At 35.9% G+C, this 19,182-nt stretch overlaps 1 long non-coding RNA gene across 1 annotated transcript; it reads right to left on the bottom strand.

Annotated features, from left to right (window-relative positions):
• Positions 1-14,810: 14,810 nt before the first annotated feature.
• On the bottom strand, positions 14,811-18,753 carry LOC127845658 (uncharacterized). Its single transcript, XR_008033309.1, has 3 exons — positions 18,690-18,753; positions 16,430-16,480; positions 14,811-16,198 (listed from the first exon to the last, which is right to left on the bottom strand). It is a non-coding gene; the product is annotated as an uncharacterized LOC127845658 (long non-coding RNA).
• Positions 18,754-19,182: the final 429 nt, after the last annotated feature.

Here is a 19,182-nt window from a genome sequence, read left to right as displayed (position 1 = left end):
TATGGTTGACAATGCAGGCAACAATTGTAAAAAGATAGTTTCCATCCCTGAATGCCATTATTGACACGAAGTAATTTAACTGTAATATGTCTGGCAACACAGTCACACTGTTCTTAAATTTGATTTATTGATTTATTCGTGCATATGTATATATATATGACATACAAGTACAGATCATACAATACATTCAATTTACAACATTTAACAATTGGAAAACAATTATCACAGGTTTTGGATCACAATGCAGTGATAGATCACATTTTGAATATCACAGTCAACGTTAATCAGTTAAATTCAGTTACAAGTAACTAGTCAGTGTATTTAGCAGAGATCTGAAATAACAAGTGGTTACAAGATGTTGAAATCAAGACATGATATATATACCACAGGATGTCCCATGAAAGTGTTTCAACTTCTTTCCATTGGGTCCAATATATTGGTGGCAAATATACAAACATGGTGGCATTAATACGCATAAAAATATCATTCATTTAAACTTGAGACTATAGTCTTGAGATCAAATAGTAATTAGCATATATTATACAGTCATATATATATATATATATATATATATATATATATATATATATAGATATATATATATATATATATATATATATATATATAACAAACCAATCACATAAAACATTAATTAAAACAATAAGACTACTAGTAAAAAATAATATCAGCATTTTCTTTCAATTTCATATTGTCTGCGAGAGCAGTTTTCACTTTCTTTTTAATTTCATATTTATTCTTAACGATTTTAACATCAGCAGGTAGACAGTTCCAGTCTTTGATCATTTTATTATAATAAAAAGTAAGGCTTGTAAAACCATTCACTTTAGGTAAATAAAATTTACCTTTACTATGTCTATTGCTATGAGTGTATGACTATATATATCAGACACTAAACTAAACTTATTATGTAAGAAGGACATTTCTTGTTAACAATTTTATAAACATGGTTGAGTGTTAATTGCTTGACTCTATTTTGAACATTTAATCAACCAATACTACTAAAATCTTTAACTTTCAAAGATGTTCTAGACTCATATCCATGAATAAATTTAACAGCTTTATTCTGTATAATTTATAATCTATTTTTTAATGTTTACTAAAACCATTGTTCCATGTAGAGCTAGCATAGTCAAAATGGCATTTAAACAATGAGTTACATAACCATTTTCTTAATTCCATATCCAAACAGTGGTTTTGTCTATACAAGAATCTTATTATTGAGTTCACCTTTTTAATAATATTATTAAGAATAGATGTAGCAGAAAGATCAGTGTCCAATAGTGAACCAACGTGTTCAACAGATGATTGAGAAACAATAGTGTGATCATTACATTTTACATTTAAGTTATGAAGTTTAGATAATTTCCTTTTGGAACCAAACATTCAGTTTTTTCAAGGTGTAAAGAAAGTTTGTCATCCACTTACCATTTACTACAATTTTCAAGTTCTTAACCCAAAACACTACTGCTGATACTAGGATATTTGTGAGAAAAAAGGATGGCACTGTCATCAGCAAAAAGAATAAGTTTACATAAATAAAATAATTAAAAATCACTAATATCCTTTATCAGTGTTAAGGCATTATGAACTGGATATGGGTGTGACAAGTAACAAGAACCCTACACATTAAATCACAGAACATCTGAGATCTACAATTACTGGATATAATATATATGTTGAAAGTTAATATAAAGAGGGCAATACAAAAGAATGCACAAAAGTAGTAATAAAGACAAAACAACCAATTTACAATGTTAAGATCTATGCAGTTGTTGGCAATAAGAGAACAATTAACATTCTTAACTTTGAATTTTGCAAGTGTAAATACATGTATGTAAATCAGAACACAAGAATTTGTTTCCCGGTCACTTTGAGCTATATAAGTGCCCAAAGTTTACACTCAGAGAATTTGTAAAACCAACTTATATGTGCTAACAATAATGTCATATTAAAAATCCTTTCAATATCACATATCCCCAGTAAGTATTTAATGAACCTGATGGTGGAAAGGTCATGGATCAGCCCTGTTTTAGCCTTAAGTGTAAATTGGTTATTTCAATACTGTGGAGACACCAATAACACAAATAAACCAATTAAGAATACAGTTTTTTGTGCCCCCGGTAGGATGGCATATAGCTTTTTAAATGTCCGTCATTCTGTCTATCTGTCAGTCTGTCTGTCTGTCTGAAAACTTAAACATTTCCCATAACTTTTGCAATATTGAAGATAGCATCTTGATATTTGGCATGCATGTGTATCTCATGGAGCTGCACATTTTGAGTACTAAAAGGTCAAGGTCAAAGGTCAAAATATGGCCTCAAAGCGGCACAATAGCCTTTTAGGGGGCATTATGTTTCTGACAAACACATCTCTTGTTTTTAAAATTGTGTGTACATTTTAAAACTCAATTTTCCACACTATGAAACAACTTTTTTTAAAGGCACCAACAAATGCTCCTCTATCCCCTTTGCACGCTAAACAAAGAATCAGTTTTTTACAAGAATATTTCAAAATGGGCAAAAGTCAGGGGCAATACTGTCGAAATGTCGTTGGACAACTCTGGTGGCATGCGGCTGTAGTATATTTTCTCTGTAAATTTACAGCGAAACACATAATGTCATCATCATAAATGTAAAGCTTAGAATTCATTTTATACTTCATGTATATAAATATGTTATGAGGTCTTATTTATACAAATTAACCTGGATGTTTATGAAAAAACACCATCTCCATGTAAAGAGAGAAGGCATTTGTTCACCATTATGTTCAGTAAATTGCAAGCTATGAAACATTCAGTTCCCCAGTCATCGTGTTTTTTAAGAGTTCAACTTTGCTTAAGTAATAATGCATCAATGTTGATTCTTAAGAAAAAGAGTAATCATTTATGCCTAAACTATTCTGTTGTCCAGAAGCAAAGACGTCAAACACAAGTTTTACAACATTTATAGTATTAGGTACTTAACAATCTAAAATGAATGTCCATTTTAAGTTTGCTGTCATATTATTCCGTCAAATTATACACGTTTCTTGCATAATTGAATGTTCATGACCATGGATCACAATGTTTATAGAAACAAACATTATTTTGAATTATTTTTCACAGTTATTTATTTAATATTAGGTCAATTTTGGGATACACTAAAGCAAATATTAACATTTGTCTCAAAATTAATCATCCTCTGAAGCCCCCAATGGGAATCAAACCCATACCTCTTTCCTCTGGAGAGGAAAGTATTCTATCTTAAAATACAAGGGCATGTAAGAGGAAAACTAGCAATTTAAAAGAAACCTCTTCACAGATTAAGACATGTATTGAATTTTGTTATTAAATACTTAAAATTTATAAGTTAAAGTTGGTACAAAATACCTCAATAAAAAAAATTAAAAAAGAAAAGAAGTCTTCCTTATCTGGGCTTGATCCACTGACCCTTGAAGTAAAATTCAAGTGCTTAAACCATAGGGCCATCAGTGCTCCCATATAGTCAGTGGTTTATTTTATACTTTATATAAGCAATCATTGTAATGTCACAAAATCTAACTATAACATAAGAACTCTCCAAATTATTTTTTTCTTTAAATGCTATATTGATAAATGCAAACATTGGATCTAGAAAGCTGCAATAAAAAAAACAAGAATAAAATTAAATAAAAATATAATAGTAACCCTCAAAGGGGCTCGAACCATTGACCCCTAAGATAAGATTATTTTGAGTCGGCAAGAGTTAAACAACAAACATAAGCTCAGACAGCTTGTACTACCGATAATCAAACATGATGAATAAGAAATAACAAGTGTATAAAAGCTGAAAGACTGGAAACAATTTATACTACAATTAAAAGTCAGATATAAATAAAAATATATAGCATGCTATTACAACATCAGATATGATACTTTAAAAAGTTTAGATTTGTCTGCATTAAAAGTCAGATAATTTTTAAAGAGAAAGAATAAAATATCCACTAGACACAGCATGCAGAGCATACAAAACATATCAAGCATCCAGAGCATACATAGCATGCAGAGAATACAAAGCATAGGGAGCATACAAAGCACTCAAAGTATACAAAGCGTAAGGCACACAAGGTATCATAGCAGGCAAGGCATACATACACATGTAGCATACAACGCAAACAAAGCATGCCAAGCATACAGAATATACAAGGCATACACAGCACACAAAATATACCAACCAAACAATGCATACTCAGTATACAGTATATAGGGCACACAAAACATGCAAAGCACACAAAGTACACAAAACATGCAAAGCACACAAAGTATTCAAAGCAAAAACAAGGCATATAAAGTATATAAAGCACACAAACACATGCAAAGCACACAAAGTATACAAAGCAAACAGAGCACACAAAGCATATAAAGCATACAGAGCCTACAGAGCATGCACAGCACACAAAGCATACAAAGCTAAGAAAAATACTAATAGCAAATAACATTTAAGTAAACAAGGGCTGTTTGTAAAACATGCATGCCCCCAATATGGGCTGTCAGTTGTAGTGGGAGCCATTGTGTGAATACGTTTTTTGTCACTGTGACCTTGACCTCTGACCTAGTGACCTGAAAATCGATAGGGGTAATCTGCCAGTCATGATCAATGTACCTATGAAGTTTCATGATCCTAGGCCTAATGATTCTTGAGTTATCATCAGGAAACCATTTTACTATTTCGAGTCACTGTGACCTTGACCTTTGACCTAGTGACCTGAAAATTAATAGGGGTCATCTAGCAGTCATGATCAATGTACCTATGAAGTTTCATGATCCTAGGCGTAAGTATTCTTGAGTTATCATCCGGAAACCAGTTTACTATTTCGAGTCACTGTGACCTTGACCTAGTGACCTGAAAATCAATAGGGGTCATCTACCAGTCATGATAAATGTACCTATGAAGTTTCATGATCATAGGCCAAAGCATTCTTGAGTTATCATCCGGAAACAATTTTACTATTTCGAGTCACTGTGACCTTGACCTTTGACCTAGTGACCTGAAAATTAATAGGGGTCATCTGCCAGTCATGATCAATATACATATGAAGTTTCATGATCCTAGGCCCAAGCGTTCTTATCATCAAGTTATCATCCGGAAACCTTTTTTAATCATACTATGTACTTACGTTATTTGTTTTAAACCCACCTTTGATCTTTCATTTCAGTTTATGATACTACGATGTTTTATAGTCATTTTGCATTATTTATTTATTCTCATTGACTCTCGCATATGCTTGTTTAATTGTTACATGTTGTGTTGTTATGATATGTCGGTAAATAGCTATACATAGCTAATGTTCATATTGACATATATGCACCGACTTAAAATAAAAATTGAATTGAATTGAAAAACCATCTGGTGGACGGACCGACCGACAGACGGACCGACATGTGCAAAACAATATACCCCCTTTTCTTCGAAGGGGAGCATAAAAATAACCCACGTGAGGCACAAGTAAAACTTTGGAACTAAATCAAGTACACAAAGTAAAACTTCAGAATTAAAAGATGTGATGCTCCCTTGCTGTGGAAATGCCATTCAATCTACAGCTTTTGCAATTACAGGTGTTTCCATTCCACGAACTAATCAAAGTTTTAAATTGCGAAAAATTTGTACATTTTCTAAAGTTTTCCGGTAGGGAGTTACACAGCGAGGGGGTATCATATCTAAACGGATTTTTACCAAATGTTGATGTGCGTACCTGTGGTATCTGTAAAATATTGGTGTATCTTAAAAGTATGGTTGACTGTCTCCTAACAACTAAATCATTTAAAAAAGGTGGAGAAATTTCATTTATGATTTAAAATGTTTCAATAGCCATTGATCTTATACTTTGCAGGGACGGAAGGTCTACTCTTTGTAAAAGATCACTATATGGAGTGTTGTAGTCGTTGTATATAAAAACGAATTGCCCTTTCCTGAAGTTTTTCCATCTTTTTAACCTTGAAGGATGACCTTGACCTTGAAGTATGACCTTAACCTTGAACTTTCACCACTCACAATGTGCAGCTTCATGAGAACGCCGCTTTGAATTTTTTTTATTTTTTTTTTACCTTTGACCTTGACGGATGACCTTGGCCTTGAAGGATGATCTTGACCTTGAACTTGCACCACTCACAATGTGCAGCTTCATGAGAAAGCCGCTTTGAAAAAAAAAATTTGACCTTTGATCTTGAAGGATGACCTTGACCTTGAACGATGACCTTGACCTTCCACCACTAACAATGTGCAGCTTCATGAGAACACCGCTTTGAATTTTTATTTTTATTTTGACCTTGAAGGATGACCTTGACCTTGAAGGATTACCTTGACCTTGAACTTCCACCACTCAAAATGTGCAGCTTCATGAGATACACATGCATGCCAAATAGCAAGTTGTTATCTTCAATATTGAAAAAGTTATGGCCAATGTTCAAGTTTTCGGACGGACAGACGCCATATATTTGACATTTGACCTTGAAGGATGACCTTGACCTTCACCTTTCACCGCTCAAAATGTTCAGCTCCATGAGATACACATGCATGCCAAATATTAAGTTTCTTGCATGCCAAATAATAAGTTTCTATCTTCAATAGTGAAAACGTTATGGCCTATGTTAAAGTTTTTGGACGGACAGACGCCATATATTAGACATTTGACCTTAAAGGATGACCTTCACCTTCACCTTTCACTATTCAAAATGTGCAGCTCCGGCACATGCATGCCAAATATCAAGTTGCTATCTTCAATATTCAAAAAGTTATGGCCAATGTTAAAGTTTTCGGACGGACAGACGCCATATATTAGACATTTTACCTTGAAGGATGACCTTCACCTTCACCTTTCACCACTCAAAATGTGCAGCTCCGTGAGATGCACATGCATGCCAAATATCAAGTTATTATCTTCAATAATGCAAAAGTTATGGCCAACGTTAAAGTTTTTTTTTGGACGGACTGACACACTGACTGACGGACAGTTCAACTGCTATATGCCACCATACTGGGGGCATAAAAAGGGTATATTTGTTTATAAGATTTAAAATATCATTAATAAAGACGTTGAACAGTAGGGGCCCCAGGATAGACCCCTGTGGTACTCCTTTATTTAGACTGGCCGATGTACTAACTGTATCTCCTATTTTAATTTGCTGTTTTCTGTTAGAATGGTAAGACTGGAGGAGTCTGGATGAAAGCTCTGACATACCATATGCTGACAGTTTTGACAGTAGTATATCATGTGGCAGGCAATCGAAGGCCTTGGGCAGGTCCATGATAATTGCTGCAGCGTAATGGTTTTTATCCAGAGCCTGCCTCGAATCCGGGTCGTTTCGCCTTAATACCTTTTCGCCCATGAGTCGTTTCGCCCTAAAACCCGTTTGCCCTAGGTCGTTTCGCCCTAATTCCTGGGTCGTTTCGCCCTAGTTTGTATGTATGCAGCAATTCAAAAGGATTTATCTTTAGAATGTCACAAGCTGAGTTCATACTTCCTTTTGAACTTTAACATCTATGTTTTGGGAAAAGCGGATAATATTTAGCAATATCTGGCAAACTTCTGTATTGTTTCCTTCAATGTTTACGATATAATTGTATCAAAATGAGAGTTTAGTTGTTTAGCAATCACTTTCTCAACATTTTTAGAGGGCATTGGTTAAACACTTACTAGTCTTTAGTTAGATTTGCAGAAAGGGTCATTTTTCTTGTATAAGGGTGTGACTTGTGCTATTTTGAGTTTATCTGGAAAAGTACTTGTGGCAATAGAAATGTTTACAAGATTTGTTTTTTTTTACCCTGGAGTAAAAGTCTACCGTTTAGACCACTCGGCCATCCATGCTAATACAATGAGTGATGTATTTCATACTTTATCAAGTTTATGTAACTTTGTAAGCAATCCTCGTCACAAAATATAACGGAAAAAGTCAATTTATTTAACTCAATGTCTATACTTGCATCTTTAAATTTTAACAAGTTTGTAAGTATGTTGTGGGAATTCACAGATCTACATTACACTATTACTTAAAGATTGTAATCTTGAAACAGACGAGCTTAAGAAACACACATTTTAATTTTTTGAACCGAGGGGCCGCCATCTTGTTTTCAAAAGTAGTTCCAAATCCAATATGTCGACCGCCTCCGTACATCAGAGAGACGGTGTGGTGTAGCCCACTGTCCGAAGCGTTCAGATTGGTTTGAACCGAGGGCCTCCATCTTGTTTTCAAAAGTAGTTTCAAATCCAATATGTCGGCCGCCTTCGCACATCGAAAGACGGTGTGGTGTAGCCCACTGTCCGAAGCGTTCAGATTGGAAGACGCAGCAGGATTTCTAAATAAACTCTGAAATACACGTATACACGTGCACAGATGATGCTATTAAATACATGGTTCTTCGTTGAGAAATTAAGACCAAATGAAGCAAGGAAGACGTGGATTTCATATATGAAAAATAATGTTTTTCTACCATTAGAATGATACAGTTGTCACGTAATTTATGTTAGCTGACGAACACAACTCGTAGAACTTTTCATTTAAATTTATTATGTTTATTGGCAAGACAGTCTAGCCAGACGGACGAGACGGCCGGAAACCCCATTCGGGAGGCCCCGTAACTGTAAGAAACAAATTTAGCAATGACTAGTCTGAATCTAAACCCCAATTTTGTTTTCTTTTTATACTTCGGCATTTTTGCATGAACATCTGTTAAGAAAAATAATTTGAGCGATTTCTCGCCTGTCGACACTACATGAAGCTTAACACGTGCTATATTTGTTATTCAAGACAGGTTATGCAAAAATAGCCTCTGGTCGCTAGAATCTAATAAGTGACATGGGACTAACACAGTACTTAGTTGTTTTCTCGGCTGGTTGATTTGACGTGTGAATGTATTAAATGACAAAATATACATTTTGACATATGATATACTTTGTGCGACTACGTTGACCACATGCTTAATTAATTTCATCTTCAATAACATTTATATAAGGACGTTTTCCGCAGAACAACTAGATAATAGATGTAATCGATTAATGCAAACATATAAACCATGGTCAAAAATAATTAATCCCACTAATAAACACTCACAATACACAAATATACCGAAAAGTTTTATAAACGCGAGCAAAAATTGCCATTTTTACATCACAGACATCAGAATCTCGCATTAACCGTACTGAAATGTCGTTTACATTCACCCGCTAGGATAGCCATACAGACAATCATTATTAAGTCTATTTCCTTAAGAGGATTCCTTGCATACACACCAGGTAAGTGTCGATCATTTTTAAAATCGTAATTCATCGAATATTATGCTTTTCAAATGCGTCAATTTGGTCTTAATGGTCTGAAAATCTCTCACTAAACTTTCACATGAGCATTTTCACGGCCTGTATCCGCTGTGTGACGTAATCTTATGAAGATTTAACCTGCTGATCAATATCTACAATATAAAGGTCATTTTTTAGTTTACAAAATTTACTTTCGCAACTTTTCCTCAAGTACAATATGCATTTCAGAAGTAATCAATGGGGAAGAGTTTCAAGGCAGCATACAATGCTTAAAAAGAAACTTTAAACGAGATTTTTTAGTTTTCTCACCTTGCACTAGCATGCCTAGTCATAGTTATATTGTTGGCAAATAATGATGAAGATGCCTGCATTATATAACTATATCACACTGTTTTGCCTTTACTCCATTAATGATTCTCTATTTTTGATTTTGAGACATGTATAATTTTCACCAAAACTAAATTTGAACCATATAATTATACAAAATTCAAAAGATATCTCAATGATAAACTAAAAACACATTTATTTGAAATTGCACCAATAACAGTATTTGAGGTCCGTAAAATAATCGACTGTTTAAAAAAAAATAAAGCACCTGGCCTTGGCAATATCGGTTCTGATATACTCAAACATTGTGGTGATACCATTGTCGGCTCAATAACATCAATCATAAATAAGAGAATTCAAAGTGGAATTTTTCCGGACAGGCTTAAGAATGCATATATATTGCCTGTGCATAAAGAATCAGATAAAAATGGCCTAAACAACTAAAGACCCATTTCCATACTCCCTACTATTTCTAAGATATTTCAAAGACACATTTCAAATCAAATGAAGTCATTTCTTGAAAAACATCAATTGTTGCACACTTTCCAGTCTGGTTTTCGTCAAAATCATTCTTGTCAGTCATCATTGATTCGACTTATAGATTCTTGGCTACAAAACATAGATTCTGGAAAAATTGTAGGGACAGTATACCTTGACCTTAGAAAAGCCTTTGATTTAGTAGATCATGATATTTTACTTAAAAAAACTTTCTATGTATCATTTCTTTGAGAGTGTGCTTACCTTGATGCAGTCGTACATATCTAACAGACAACAATGCGTCAAAGTCGGAACACAAAAATCAGCTTTTCAAACTATAAAAGCCGGGGTACCTCAAGGATCTTTTCTTGACCCTCTTCTTTTCCTTATATATATTAATGACATGCCGTTTTTCCTTCAAAAGGGAGCGTTAGATCTTTATGCAGATGACTCTACCTTACATGTAGCTGATGTTGACATTAAAAGCATTCAAAGTACTTTGCAAAACGGCTTAGATAAAATATCAAATTGGTGCTCTTTTAACAATATGTTAATACATCCAAACAAAACTAAATGCATGATATTATCCAGTGCTAATAAGTCTGCAAACACCTTATTACTTAAAATCAACAACATTGTTATTGATCAAGTTGAACATCATAATTTACTTGGTATAACTGTTGACAAACTTCTCACTTGGAAACTGCATATAAATAACGTCTGTCGAAAGCTCAACTCAAAGCTTGCCTTATTAAAACGCATTAAACCCTATCTAAATTATGAAACAATGAAGTTGTTTTATAATTCATACATCTTACCACATATGGACTATTGTTGTACAATATGGTGCTCAGCCACAAGATCAAATTTAAAGAAGGTAATTTCGATACAGAAACGTGCTGCAAAAATAATAATAAGCCGTTTTCCTCTCCTTCAATTCCGATTTTCAATAAACTGGACTGGTTGTCATTTGAAAATAGGTGTAAATTTCTTGTTGGGACTATAGCGTACAAAGTTTTAGATGGCTCAATGCCTCCTTATTTTGATGACGTTATTTTTGTATCAAACAACAATACATACTTTCTTAGGTCCACCACCCACAACGATTTATGTTGCATTTAAAACGAATTACGGAAAGCGTACTTTTTCCTTTTGTGCGAGAAATATATGGAACCTTATTCCAAATAATATAAGATAAGCACCTACAATTATTTCCTTTTAACGACACCTTAAAAATCATTTGCTACAAACGCAAAACTTTTTTTTTTATTGTGTGTTACATGGATTAAAATACCGCCTTTGGGTATTTTATTCTTCTTCTTTCGCTTTGTGATTGTCTGTTGTTATGAAAGAATGAAATAACCATTATTATTATTAGCTCATCTATTTTTTGAAAAAAAATTATGAGCTATTGTCATCACCTTGGCGTCGGCGTCGGCGTCGGCGTTGGCGTTGGCGTTGGCGTCGGCGTCCGGTTAAGTTTTGCGTTTAGGTCCACTTTTCTCAGAAAGTATCAATGCTATTGCATTCAAACTTGGTACACTTACTTACTATCATGAGGGGACTGGGCAGGCAAAGTTAGATAACTCTGGCGTGCATTTTGACAGAATTATGTGCCCTTTTTATACTTAAAAAATTGAAAATTTTGGTTAAGTTTTGCGTTTAGTTCCACTTTTCTCAGTAAGTATCAATGCTATTGCATTCAAACTTGGTACACTTACTTACTATCATGAGGGGACTGGGCAGGCAAATTTAGATAACTCTGGCATGCATTTTGACAGAATTATGTGCCCTTTTTATACTTAGAAAATTGAAAATTTGATTAAGTTTTGTGTTTAGGTCCACTTTATTCCTACAGTATCAAAGCTATTGCTTTCATACTTGCAAGATTTATGAACTATCATAAGGGGACCGTGCAGGCAAAGTTATGTAACTCTGACTGGCATTTGAACGGAATTATGGGCCCTTTATACTTAGAAAATTGAAAATTTGGTTAAGATTTATGTTTTGGTCCACTTTACCCCTAAAGTATCATAGATATTGCTTTCATACTTGGAACACTCACAAACTATCATAAGGGTACAGTAAAAGGACAAGTTGCATAACTCTGGTTGTCATTGTTACGGAATTATGGCCCTTTTTTGACTTAGTAACTTTTAATATATGGTTTAATTTTGTGTTTCGATCCACTTTACTTCTCAAGTATCAAGGCTATTGCTTTCAAACTTCAAATACTTACATGCTATCATGAGGTTACTGTACCTGGCAACTTTAATATTACTTTGACCTTTGAATGACCTTGACTCTCAAGGTCAAATTATTAAATTTTGCTAAAATTGCCATAACTTCTTTATTTATGATTAGATTTGATTGATACTTTGATGAAACTACTCTTACCTGACATACCACAATAGACTCCACCCAAACCATCCCCTCCCCTCCCCCCCTCCCCCCTCCCCCCCCCTCCCCCCCCCCCTATTTTTTTTTTTTTTTTTTTTTTAAGATCATCTCACAAATGACCACCACACCCTCACACTATACCCCCCACCCCCCCCCCCCCCCACCCCACCCCCCCCATTTTTTTTTTTTTTTTTTTTTTAAGATCATCTCACAAATTACCACCACACCCTCACACTATACCCCCCCCATTTAAAAAAAAAAAATGGTTATGTTTGAAATACCGTCCAACCATCGCACCCAAACCCCCCCCCCCCCCATCGCCCCCCCCAACCCCCCCCCTGATTTATTTTATTTTATTTTTTTTTTCGCTTTTTTGGAAGATAATGTAATAAATGTCCACAACCCCACACTATACACCCCTCTTCACTCCACTCCTCCCTCCTTTGTGATTGAAAATGAGAGTCCCTTCACCTTTAAAAAGAAAATAGATGAGCGGTCTGCACCCGCAAGGCGGTGCTCTTGTTATAATTATTATTATTATTATTATTATTATTATTTATTTTTATTATTGTAATTATATTACTATTATTTTATATTATTAATAGTATTTGTATTAGTATTATTATTTTCATTTAATGATGCTTTTGTAATTATTTTAAGGGTGATTGCAGTATGCTAGACATAGTTGAGTGATATTTACATATACTGTGTTTTTGAAGACCACATTGTAAAAAAGATATGCTATTTCTTAATGTGTTATCTTCGTGAAATAAAGTTATTATTATTATTATTATTTAATCTTAAGAATTTCAACTAGTTCATAAAAGACAGGTTTTATGCTGCTTATGGCAATGTGAAATACATCAAAATTATTGTATTTAATAAGCCTGTGTACTGTTCAAAATTCGATTTGTACTAGACGGTTATGTTATACGGAACTTGAAATTTTGTCAACGATTTCAGACGTATTCAAAGATTTATTCTTATACTTTAAGACGTCGGCACAAACTGCAGGAAAAACTGTTTTTTATGCACTAAATATTTTTGCAAATGTATTTCAATAACTTGAGATATTTGCAAAAATAAAGTTCTTAACGGAGTGATTACATTCTGTCCAGCCTGTGTGTAAACCCCTGAAAACCCCATTGAGTCTGCACCCTGTAACAGCCAACAACTTTTAGTACATGTATGGTTCTTATCAATCATATACAAAATTCTTTGTGTTTTTTTTTTCACATTTAGAGCAAGTTAAGTTAAGATTTCATATTAACATTGACATTCTTATTGCACCCTACATGTTTTGCCCTCGGTGGACGGTTTATACAGGGTTAGAATACTCTCCCTACAACGAACTTCACATAATGGCCAACTCATGAATAATCTGCAGAAAACATGTACAGTTCTTTGTAAACATTTTTTTTCTGAATAACAAGACACAACGTGTTCCTAAAATACCAAGAACGTCAATTGTCTGTTAATATTGCCAAGACAAAGGGCAATAACTCAAGTACAACTGATATGGATCGGTTTTAAGTATATACACAATGCTCTGCCTGAAAACAGTATACATTGCATGTTTAATACAAATAAAAACATATTTCAACACATCTAGACATTAAATAGTAAATAAAGATCATGTTTTCATTCGAAGGATCTCTGCTTTAACATGTAACAGAAAAACAACACTTACCACTCTGCACAAACCTATAAACTACTCGCTTAACATAAGGATTTCGGAAGAAATCATTCCCATTAGTTACACATGGTTAGTTGCAAAGACGTTACAACCAAACGCCCTGCATGTATAATTATAACATACCAAAAAATATTCAAATACCAAATAATATATTCTGTTTAAAAAAGCACGTTTTGTGATTGTACCTGTGCTATATGAACGTCCAACTCTCTTTATTGAAGCATAATATTGAAATTTTCTTAATGTATCAGCTTAATATGTAAAAAATATATAATGAATAATAACAAAAAGGTAGAAAGCCTATGCCAATCGCCTTTTTGCACAGAAACATATAGAAACACAATATTTATAGACTTTGTCATAAAGTATCTTAGCGGTTTGATTGTTTTTATTTGTCAAACTTTAGACCTCAGCTGCATCAGAAGGAGAGAAACCTTATAGAAGCACTTGGCTCTTTATTTATAGCAAAAAACCAATAACCAAACAGTATGAGACACAACATATGTTATGGAAATGACACTCAAATAACACACATACGCACTGACGCTCGCACGCCCCCTCCCCCCCCCCCCCCCAAGCCCCCCCTCCCCCCCCCCCCCCCCGCCAACACACACACACGCACACAAACAATGAATAAAATCGGAGTAACCACTTTGAAACCTTCAATTCCCAGCATTTTGGGTTAAAGGGCATTTTTAGGAGCTCAAAACAGTAATTGAAGAACATAATAGCCGAATTGTTTCACAATTCAAATCAAAGTACACCAGAAAAGAATGTATCTATGTCCTTTTAAATCACCATTGTTATTGTCTAGGGTTGAATACAAACTAAAGCTAAAGGCACGTTAATTTCAGAGGCACGATGAAATGAAACCAAACCAAGTATTAAATTCATCTCGTCTTTGCTAAAAAGCGTTAGAGATATGACAACATATAGTTTAGAAAACAGGTCATTGTCGTTCAATGCAGGAAGAAGTTAAGATGTATGGGGTTTTGTAAATTTCATGTGTTCAAATACTTAGTAGTCAAATACAGACGACAAAAATATCCAATACAAAAAGGATTGGCTGTACAAAAACAGGGATAGAGTTATATTCGCTTTTTGATAGTATCTTCTTTACATATCATTTCTACGACATCACACATTTTCTTATTAAAGACATTTTCTCTGGTGTAGTTAAACTTTGCACAAGGGTTTAACCCGATCAATTTGTTTTTTAGAGATTTTTCCGAATCAAAGCGACGTGCCTGAGAATAATTCGATGGACCACCAACCAGTGTTGGTTTCGAGAACATGCACGAAGCGTTCAATTTGTAAATTAGATATCCCAATTTTAACGCTAGCACTCATTGTAACGACTCCTCTCATTGCTTCACATTCCCTTGCATAAGCCATTAGTTCTTCTTCTGTAATGCGTCTGTACTTTTTTTCATACGCTCCCGTATCAATGAGATCTAAATTAAACCGTTGTTTCATGGATGCATATGCCTCTGGACTTGTCACATTTTTAAATACATGATCAGCAAAGTGTATGCAGTTGTCGTTATACAAATTGGAACTTGCTTTGCAGTTCATTCTCGCTATACAGCCATTCAATCAGATCACACACACCCATAGCTCCGTTTCCCCTTTCCAAAAGTTTCCGCGGGATGTTCCGAGATTTTTGTCTATATTTGTTTTTCACGGATTTGCCGCGCTGAATCGTAATACCATCAGTATACTTTTCAATTGACCATTTCCAATTGTCGGTTTGAAATACGACATACTTATGATAAAATACCTCATTAGTTGGCCATACCAGAGGCGTTTATATGTCTCCACCTCGTTTATCTTCTCATTTGTCCCTAAAAGAGATGTGAATTTACTCATAAGGTCCTCGTCTTTAATATTATCGAACCTCACTCCATCTACATCGGGATCGAAGTAAATTCTATACTTCAAGAAGTTCCAGTCGCCTCCGATTTTAGAATCGTTTTTACTTGAGTTTGAACTTCTACTAGACAGTGAACCCTGAAACATTTATCAAGTTAATTAGTTTCAGACATATTAATAAGTAATCGCGTGTTTGATAAGCTGCTGTAAGCGTTTAGTTTCAGACTATTCATTTGGGTATAATAAACCTATGTTGATATTTGGCATTTAATGTAACTATCGGAAAGACGAACATTCATCTACGTGGCAACCAATCGAGTTTATTTGTTGTTGATACGTGTTTTTATAATTAGGTCAAATTATACGTACCATGAGTGAAGTGTGTTATTGTCCACTGGCTCTTGTGTGTAGTGTACACATCTGCAAATGTTGTTTAAACATGAAAATTATCATAATATAATTATATTCAATTCACGAAGATAACATAATTGCTGACTTAAAGACTTATGTTCCTTTCTGACAGACCCTCATCATTTTACCTTAGAGCATAAGATCCCGACAGAGAACGTCAGTAGTTTATACATATTCCTACGTTGCGTAGTTTATGTAATGTTGTGCTGTTCCTGTTAGTATTAAAACATTACTGGCGAAACAAAATGGAATAGGCTTTCCAACTGTTGCTTATGTAACGTGTCTACCGTTCCGTCGGGATATACTAGTATATAATGGCTTTTCCTCGGGCTTTCCTTAGCCGTGTGATTTGATAAACAAATAATATAATTTGCCTCTATACACGCCGGTCCCGTATGCCCTGTGCGACTTGGATTGCTTTGATCACTAGGGTTGACTTGAGTCGACTTAGGTCGACTTGGGTCGACTCGGGTTGACTTGGGTTGACTTGGGTCGACTTGGGTTGACTTGGGTCGACTAGGGTCGACTTGGGTTGACTTGGGTCGACTTGGGTTGACTTGGGTCGACTTGGGTTGACTTGGGTCGACATGGGTCGACTTGGGTTGACTTGGACTTAAACCAAAGAGTCTGCAGTGTCTCCCCTCTGCGTTACGCAAGGAAGACAATCAATGTTCCCCCTCTGCATTATGCAAGGAAGACAAGCGGTCAGTGTTGTACAAGCGACAATCAGTAGCTTGACAGACTCAGGCTGACCTACGAGACCAGACTCGTGCACCGTCTTATATCACCAATGAAAACCTGTGACCCGGACAAAGGTATGAGTCTCTATTGAAGCTACCCAGCAAGCTATGGTGTAATGCGCAAAGTTGCTTGGGTCACTTCTACTCAAAAGGCATCCAAAGTCCCAGTTAATTCCAATGGTATACGGTATCCAATTAATGCAACGTATTTAACGATGTGCTCTGATCGGAAATCGAACGCAGACTGCTCGCTTCCGTTGTTCTGAGTTTATTTACAGGTCCCACGCCCCTTCACGGAGTCATTTTAGCTGGACCTGTACTGCTCGCTTCCCGTGTGTATTTCAGAGTTTATTTAAAGGTCCTACTGGCCTCTTCACGAGGTTATAGTAGCCCGACCTGCCCCTGTGACCTTTCAGGGGAGAAAGATTAATTTAGAGCCAAAGTAGGTCAAATTTACCCCGGCTTCCCGGGTATTCGTCAAAGAAATAATTTAGATCCAAATAGACCAGTGCACGGTGGCTAATGAGACCTTAATGTGCACTGGTAGTTAGACAATCTCAAAAGACAAATTCATGTCTGAACGCAGCACCGCTGCAGCACACAGCTCCGCCTTTATGGCCCACTTGTTGTCATCAGCCGTCGTCTTCATCCCCGAGACGGTTTCCCCAGCGCGTTGAGCGCACTAGGTACCGCCGCCCCGGGGTCCCTCTTTAAAGCCACCCCCTCGATGTTCTTGGGTTCCCTCCTCGCAAGCGCAAGACCCAGGTCCGTCCCGTATGTCCCCCACACTGGTGGTCTTGCTGTCCCGCCGTCCCCGGCCCTCTTCAGACGGGACCTCTGGCAGGTCCGGGCCGGCGAACTCTCGACGATAAACAGCGGGTGACAAGTCCGCTGCATCTAGGAGAAGACAGCAATTCCAGCAGTGTAGAAGACGTCCGGCTCGAGGGTGACGGACTCTGCTGGATTAGCAGAGCCACCCGCAGAAGTTCCCCTCTATAAGGAAATATGTACAGGTGAGAAAATCTTCTGCGGGCGACTCTCGCCTCGGTCGCGACGCGCACGCTCCAGCTCGCTTCCCGTGTGTGTTTCAGAGTTTATTTACAGGTCCTACTGGCCTCTTCACGAGGTTACGGTAGCCCGACCTGCCCCTGTGACCTCTCAGGGCTCGCTTCCCTGTGTATTTCAGAGTTTATTTACAGGTCCTACTGGCCTCTTCACGAGGTTATAGTAGCCCGACCTGCGGGCTCGCTTCCCATAAGAGCAGCGCTTTATATACTGATATATATACCACGTGACCCGCTTGCTAAAGACATCACCCTACTATTTCATGTAAACACAACCCTACCGTTTCAAACAGTAATTGTATAATACTGTGGCTATATTATGAAATACATATTGTGCATCTTAATAACCGACTTGTATAATTAAATCATCAAATTATGGACATCAAAATACAATGATCAATCCAAAATACACACGCTATTTGCGTGGAACTTATCGAATAGTCGAATGCTTGCCCGCGGGAAATGTACTTTCGTTTTGGTGTAAATAATAGGAAAGAACTCAAAGAATAATGAACCTAAAGGGCAAAGTACCGGCAAAAAATCATCACACTTACGTCAATGATAATCAAAGCGCTGAAAGCACTGAAGATGTTCGCTATTGCATAATTTAACACGCAATTCATTTTTGAAAATCAATCGCTAGTTTGAAATGAACACACGCCATTCAACTTTATAAAGTGTGTGTCATAGCGCACGGGTCGAGTTTTGTGTGCACTTTTTATCATCCTTATTAATTCATAGAAATAACTAAGACAACATAAAAACAACATGCTTTTTGGAAGTTCTGAAAGCATAGAAAGTATGATAAAAATGGTAATGAGAACTTAATATAAAGAAAATTTGCAGCAACATCATATTAAAGGAATATTTTTTTTCTAATATCAAATGACTATCTCACCAAGAATAT

Source organism: Dreissena polymorpha, chromosome 9 (assembly GCF_020536995.1).
Source record: "Dreissena polymorpha isolate Duluth1 chromosome 9, UMN_Dpol_1.0, whole genome shotgun sequence".
NCBI classification, from domain to species: domain Eukaryota; kingdom Metazoa; phylum Mollusca; class Bivalvia; order Myida; family Dreissenidae; genus Dreissena; species Dreissena polymorpha.
Note: the sequence above shows the minus strand (reverse complement) of the source record. Positions and strands in the feature narration are given on the sequence as shown.